The sequence below is a fragment of the Talpa europaea genome (assembly GCF_964194135.1).
Source record: "Talpa europaea genome assembly, contig: HAP1_SCAFFOLD_99, whole genome shotgun sequence".
Classification (NCBI taxonomy): Eukaryota; Metazoa; Chordata; class Mammalia; order Eulipotyphla; family Talpidae; genus Talpa; species Talpa europaea.
The window spans coordinates 92,957-99,448 of record NW_028168020.1 but is presented as its reverse complement, the minus strand read 5'-3'; positions in this window follow the sequence as shown (position 1 = coordinate 99,448).

The following is a 6,492-nucleotide window of genomic DNA, read 5'->3' as shown; positions in this document are numbered from 1 at the left end:
GTCCTAGGAGTCTGACTGTGGAACTGATGTGCCAGTGGGGGATGGAGAGAAGTGTGTAGAATTCCAGTGTGGGAGGGTGCACAATGGCTATGTGGGAAGAGTGTGGGTGTGTTAGTGGTGGTTGTGGCATGGTAACATACATCTGAATAGGTGGGATCCTTTACTTCTGAATTCTATACAGTGCTGTACACTAATGTTGCCTTAATAAGTGCATGTGTGCACGCACACACACACACACACACAATTAAAATATTTTGGAAAAAAAGAATTGGCTCTCTTCCTAACAGGACATGTTGATATTAATAATTAAAACTCATGTGCTTCTCATTAATTTAATCTTTCTGGTTTCGGTGATTGTTACCACTCTAGAACCACATAAAGTTTAAAATACATACCTTCCAAACCTATCAACAGCATTTATATCCGCTCCCTTGTTTAACAAAAACTCTATTATTTTTTGTTTTTTTTTCCCTTGCAGCATATAAGAGTGGTGTGCATCCATTCTGTAAAACAACAAAAACAATTAATGGTTTACAAAATCACATATTTTAAACTGAATTTTAAAAACTTAAAAGAGATCCCCTGAACTTAAACATATAAGAAAAATCAACTTAAAAGTCACCCCTACTTTCTCACCAGTCACTTCATATGTGTTGTTCTTTCTCTTTAAAATACTTCTCTCTCTAACCTCAACAGATGCAAAGTTATTGTCCAATACTCTTGTCAAGAATTTCTTGGTCCCAAGAATCTTGCTTCCATCTCAGAATTTACCATGGTATACTTAAGTTATTTTATTCCTCACCATCTAAAGCAAGAATTTCTTGAAGCCATAGGCTACTTGTTTTTTTAAGCCCTGTATCTCCAAATTCTGAAACAGTAATAAATGTTTGAAGCATATTTATTGAATCAATAATCTCTTTTGGCAGAAGTTAAGGACTATGTCCCACTAGATTCATTCCATAATCATCTACTGCTTGAGAAAATTACAAAACATTACATGTCCAGTTCTAAAGAATCAATTTAATTTGCTGAATCCCTTTTTAGCAATACTTTCTTGTGGCAAACATTAACGTTCGAGGAATTAAGGGATGCAGGGATCATTTTGAGAATTTTCTATTAAAGGTGATGGTTTTCTTCCAGTGAGGCACATTTACTTGGTTCTCCTTCATCAGTGGTACCTGGCACCCAGATGTCACAATCCGGCACTCTTACTTCACTTGGATTCCTAAGGACATGGGCTTTGAATTAAAAAAACATAGGCTTCAAATGAATTCTGATTGCTTATTACTAAATGGTCCTTGGGTTGCCCCTATTAGAAGATGGAACTTTTTATATTACCTTTATAAGATAAAGTTCATTTTTAAAAATTCACTTTTATTCTGGTTTTCATTTTAATTGCCACTGAAAATCATTTTCTTTTTTTGGAAGAATGGGAGCCAGAAATAAAAATACAATGTCCCCCATATTTTAAGAATTTGACCAAAAAAAAACACATAATTTTCCTTTACCAAAAAATAATTATCATTCCTAAACCCTGAAGGGCACCTGAGTAAACATAAACTAAAGGGGGAAAAACAGCTCTTCTCTCTATTGGCAATTACCATCAATAGCCAAATTTCCAAGTTAGCCCACATGTTTATGATTGCTCTCTTCCTTTTCCCTTTTTTGCTCTTCAGCCTTGGCCAGAGAGACAGAAATCATTTTATATAAAAATATTTTTATGAAGCAAAAATTCATCATCACCAGCAGACTTCTTTCATATTACTTTTGTTTTGAGTTTTTAAATAAAGACTATTTCCCAGGCAAATTTGTTTTCCTGTGTTATTTATTATTATGAAAAAATTACTTGGTTGGGAATAAAATTTTTAAAAATAACCTTTAACCAATTCAGTGCTTTTGCACAAATATTTGCCAAACATGTCTACACAAATGCTAAGCATCTCTACTGCATCTTTTAGATGCATCACTATTTAAAGTGGAATCTTAGACAATTATTTAAAACTATTTTCATTCAGGGAGTGCTCGACCCTCCAAAATGTAAATGTGAACCTCCAATATGTACATGTGACCCACTTACATCAGGGCTGTGGTTACAGAAGATAATGTATGTCCAGATGGGAAAGCAGATCGACTGACTTCCCTTTCACCTGCTCCCCCTTACAGGTATGCCCTGCTGACGAGTTATGCAAGACTGAGCAGGACTCTCTGCTATGGGAAGCCCGTGGTGGTTCAGAGCTGGCAGCACTGTGAGCACCACACGTGGATGCCCCGTTGGATGTCAAGACATGACCTGACCCCTTGCCCTGATTTCGGAACCTAGGGTGCCTGGGCCCCGAAAGCCTGCTGTTTCTCTCCTCAGGTAACCATGCCGGCTGTGGGGTCTCAAGTCCCCCTCGTACCCATCCTAGTAGCACCCATTTCCTGAACCCATGCAGAGTACTCACCGCCAATTATGTCTTTAGTTTAGGGTGCATACGTGATGCAGTGACAGACTTTTGGCCTTTCTGTGGGCACCATCATTATCTAGATCTCCCTGACTTGGCTTTAGAGTTGTATCGTGGTGATAGGCCCACATATCGTGTATCATGTGTATAGTGTGTATAGTCTTCAGGATGAATGTATGTGTGCATACGTATCAGAGAGATATAGTCAATAAAAGGTTTTATGTCTTAAAAATGCAGTTCCTATATTTTGTAAATAAAGTTACTTGGTCTATACCTGGTTTCTTGCCTCAATATTTGCTTTGTGTAAAAGCAGCTTTGTTATTATGGACTCATTTTCATTACCAGCTGCATAATGGAGCGCAGAGTTGCCTCTTATGTCCAAAATATCTGGATCGGCACCATGGTCTAGAAGAATACGAACACATTCTTCTTTCTGGCATTGTACTGCCTGTCAGTATCACACAAAGAAATAGTAAATTCTAGGAATTAAGGTTAAACATTTCGTAGGTTTTGGCAATTAGCTAATTTAAATGAGGTTAATGTGGTAAATTCATTTCCAGTCAAGTAAACTAAGTCAAATCCATCCCATGTTGGTTGAGTTGGCTACCACATACCTTCATCAGAGCTGTCCTATGCTCAGCATCACGCAGGTTAAGGTCGCATTTTCTCTCTACTAGCAGAGTGACCACTGCACTGTGACCATGGGCTGCGGCCAAATGGAAGGGAGTCCTATGAGAGTTAAAGGCGCCTTTAGGAAATCATAGTGCAAGATCTCAAATACACCACTACTCTTGGAGCTATAAACATGAATGAGCTAGTTATTCCTATGTCTCCACATCATTTTCTTGGGGAAAAGGACATTATTAACTCTTATCACTTACCACATTAATGAAAGAGCAGCCTGTTTGAATAGAAAAGCTTTGGACACAGTTCTACTGGACTTGAATCCTACTTTACTCTGTCACTTATCAGCTGTTTTAGCCTTTCTATGCTTCAATTTCTCATCAGTGAAAGGGGGATAAAACAGTGTTGTCTCACAGAACACTGTGATGATATTACATGAGACTCTATGCAAAGTGTTCAGAATAGTCCCCAGCACAAAGAGCAACTCAAACTTATAAGATAATATTACTCTTATTACCACTAGCACCACTTTGTGGAGCCAATAACTCAATTAAATAAAATGATTCAAGTACACCGACTTCGCAGTTATATTTAGGTTTGGAGGGAGAACCGTCCTTCACTGATTCTAAGATGCTCCCAGCTTCTCACATATAACATCCCTGACACTGGAATGCAATGTATAATTCATAATGTCTCATAAACATAATTAACAGTATTTAAAAAAGTTTCATTGGTACAACAAATAGTGGGATATCACATAATCCACAGTGTGTTACATTAAGTATAGTATAAACAACAGGTGTGCTGCAGTTCCACTCAAATGATTGGCAGTTTAATAAACTGTAATTGTTTTTATTATTTTTCTTTTAATGCATGCTTTATTCTATGTACAACAAATACAATTTTTTACTTCCTAATATTTTCCTTTAAAATTTCCTGAATTATATTTAAAGCATTAAGAGGCAAGAAAACTAAGCAAATAATTTTTAAAAATGTTATTTTAATTTTTAAAAATTATTAATTTTTACATCATTGTTCATTCTTAAACATTATTTTCTTCCCCTGCCCCAAGGTGTAATCCCCATAGAATTTCCTTCACCAATGCACCTGTGTACCATCACCACAGTCCTTTGTGCTCCTCCCTCCCTCCCTTTGATCCCTCTCCCTCCTCCTCCCCTGCAGGATGTCTCTGGCTTAAAATTGTCTGGTTTTGTTTTGTTGTGTCAACAATCAAAAATGATAAACTCATTTTTAGATGGAGCTTGAAAGAATTATGCTCAGGGCCTCCCCTGGTGGTGCAGTAGTTGAGCGCTGGGCTGAGAAGCTGCCCACAGCCTCTGAAGCACCGGTTTGATCCTCTGCCACCGGCGAGGGTCCCACATGGCATGACAGACCTCTCCTGCCACGCCCGCTGCTCCCCTCAGCAGTGTATTTCGTCGGTCTGCCTGTTCTGTTCCCTGCTCTGGCTCTGGTGAATTCTCTCACCCTCCCGTGCTTCTGACTGTACCCAGTGCTTGCATAAATAAATCAATCAATCAAAAAAAAATAGAATTATGCTCAGTGAAATAAATCAGAAAGAAAAAGAAAAATATCGGATGGTTTCACCTATAGGAGGAATACAGGAGACCCAAATAAGACATCAGTGTAAAAAAAAAAATAACAATACAAAAAATGATTCTTACTTCAAATTTTCAAGAAACTTTAGGCCAAAGGAAACATATGATTCCTATGAATAGAATAGGAATGCACTATTTTTAGTGGTAAATGCTGTGAAAGTCAGTATGCCAATTATGACTATTAGTATTCAATCTTATTATACATTTTCAAATAGGCAAGTAAAGATAATCTTTTATAATTTCCTGCTTTTAGAAATGCTTTTGTTTCCAAGGAGGCAGGAAAAACTTCCACTGAGAATAGGCGATAATGCATTACTTCAGTTTGAAATTTCTCATCTTGCTCAGACTGGACATGTAGCTTTTAAGGATAAAATATGTAGAATATTTCTGCTATGTAATGATGAATAAAACTGGGTTGAATGAATGGATAAATACAGTTGGAGACTTCAATATGTATATGATTTAATCTCCATTACTGTCCCTGGGAAAGTCATTACTCAAGTAGCAACCTTTCAAGTAGTGTAAACCAAGTCTACCTATGAGCTAACACTAAAAGCTGGGGATTCAGCATAATCAACTTGAACAACAACCAGTTTCCCAGCGTGTAAGAGAGCTGAGGCTGCCACTCATTCAATGCTTTAAGAAAAAAAAAAAAACTTTTAGGAAATAAAGCAAAACATTTGCTATAACAATAGTCATCATTGATAATTATTTGTAACAATAATAATAATAATCATCATATATGCTTACTATTTATATTTTCATAAATATGCTACTAAAATAACATGACTGGGACTTCCTGTTGGCACAGGCCATTGAGCACCGCACTGTGAAGCTCTCCGCAGCCTCTGCAGCATGGGTTCGATCGCAGCAGGCCGGCAAGAATCCCACATGGTGAAGCAGAACTCTCCTGTCTCACCCCGTGCTTCCCTCAGCAGTGTATTTCTGTTGTCAGCCTGTTCTGTTCCCTGCTCTGTCTCTGGCAAATCCTCTCACCCCCCGCATCTCTAGCCTGTACCCCGTTCTTGTATAAATAAATAAATCTTTAAAAAATAAATAAAATAAAATAACATGACTAATCTATAATTGTTTACATAGTAAAGTTATTTATAATCTATCTATTTAAATATATACATAATAATCAGCAAGTAAATATAAAAAGATTCACTATACTCTTGAAGGGGCAAAGTAAGTCAGTAGATACCAATCCTCAAGAAAATGCTTAAAAAATTGAAAAAAAATATTTTTATCTGTGGAACATCCATATTCCTGCTGTTCTCCACGATACTTCATTCATAATAAATTTATACTCATATTTGTATACATGTTCACTGCAAAATAACAGATTTTTCAACATTTAATTATGATGCAAAAGCTCAGAAATAAAAATTGGATCACATATTTTCTTTTCTTTTTTTTTAGAGGCATGTTTTTATTTATTTATTTATTTGTTGGTTTGTTTGTTTGTTTTGTTTATACATGCACTGGGTACAGTCAGAAGTGCAGGAGTGTGAGAGAATTCACCAGAGCCAGAGCAGGGAGCAGAGCAGGCAGAAGGAACGAAGTACACTGCTGAGGGGAGCAGCGGGCGGCAGGAGAGGTCCGTGTGCCATGTGGGACCCTCCTCTGGTGGCCGGGGAGCAGCAGGGGATCGAACCAGCGCTGCAGAGGCTGCGTGCAGCTTCGCAACCCAGCGCTCAACTGCTGCACCACCGGGGAGGCCCTGGATCACATATTTTCAACTAACAGATTATATTGGGATGTATGTATTATCACATGATGCTTTTCCTCACTAAATTGTCTCCCAA